Below are 1,349 nucleotides of genomic sequence, written 5' to 3' on the forward strand. Positions count from 1 at the left end.
CACACACACACACACACACACACACACACACACACACACACACACAAATCTCCGAAAACCCGAGCTAATTTAATAATTAAAAGCTTTTTTAAAAAATATTTTTTTTTTTTGTGTGTGTGCAAAGGTCAATATATTTATGGTCTAATGTATTCCTATTAAAAAATAAAAAGAGAGCACAAAAGACTCTTTCTGTTTTTTGCCCGAAACCGCAACTGCACGAGATCTGTCAGCCACGATCCTTTGCAGATTTTCTGTCTTTTGTGCAAAGTTCATGTAATGTCGCCTTGGCCAGCGGTGGGTTACTTTAGTCTGACGATAGTTTGACCTCTTCTCTGTCTCTTTGTGTGTGTCTGATGGTAGGAAGTCCTGAAGCCTTTCCACGTTGGATGGCTTTAAAACGCGCACCGCAACAGCTCCAAAGCGATCTTTCTTTCTTGTTTTGTTTTTTTTAAATCTTGCTCGTACGGTTCCTGTTTGCGTGGATTTAGAGTCGAAGATTGTTGTTGGACGCGGGGGCCCTGAGTGGCTTCTCTGTTGACGTGGAATGTAAACACCCTGAGACGTGTGTTTATGGGCCGAAAATGTAAAAAACCTATAGACAAACGTCAGAGAGGAGAGTGGTGTGTGATTGATGCCCCCGCGGAGAAGGGCCATTGTTTCTCACAGCCTTAGGGCCCCGGAGAAAGAGGAGTGAGGAGCCCATTTTGCCTGCGTTCATCTCCACCACCACCCCCTCCGCCCCACACACACATTTTTTTTTTTTTACCCTTTTATTTCTCCCAGCGCTGCCAACCAGATATGCACCGCAGAAATAACGCTAGGCTCTCAAACAAAAAGGAAATTTAATAATTTAAGTGCGCTCTGAATTCGGGAAAAGACGCTTGGATGTATATTTATACGCTATACGTCAGAGTTTTACGCACAAGGCGCGCGCATTCATAAAAGCTGGATCTGTTAGCTCCAATGAACTGTGGTCAATTTTCCTCTTTAAATAAATAAATAAATAAAAAATAAATAAGTTAGTAAAAGTTAATGTTTGTGAAAGAGAGAGTGTGTGTGTGTGTGTGTGTGAGGCTCATGGAACTTCATAAAACCAGTCCTGGTCCACCAGAGCATTTGGTATTTTCTTTGTTCTCTTTTATCGTCGGTTCCTGTGAGGTAGAGGTGCGATCAGCATCTACAAAGTGTTAGATGGACGTGCCATGCATTGGAAGAGCTAATAGATGGAGGTGCGCTGCGTGGGGACTAGACTGCCTCTGTTCCTGTGGTCGCATCTCAGAGAGCCTCACTAAAGTAAACGAGAGGGAGAGGGTCTGTACGAGGGACAGAGACAAGGACCATGTGGTATA

The 1,349-nt window shown here is 43.6% G+C and overlaps 1 protein-coding gene across 1 annotated transcript in view; it reads left to right on the top strand.

The window, feature by feature from the left end:
* Positions 1-1,349, top strand: part of LOC108167264 (BAH and coiled-coil domain-containing protein 1-like) — a 41,463-nt gene that overhangs the window by 1,478 nt on the left and 38,636 nt on the right. The gene's annotated exons all lie outside the window — the stretch shown is intronic.

The sequence above is a fragment of the Poecilia reticulata genome, linkage group LG19 (assembly GCF_000633615.1).
Source record: "Poecilia reticulata strain Guanapo linkage group LG19, Guppy_female_1.0+MT, whole genome shotgun sequence".
NCBI lineage: Eukaryota > Metazoa > Chordata > Actinopteri > Cyprinodontiformes > Poeciliidae > Poecilia > Poecilia reticulata.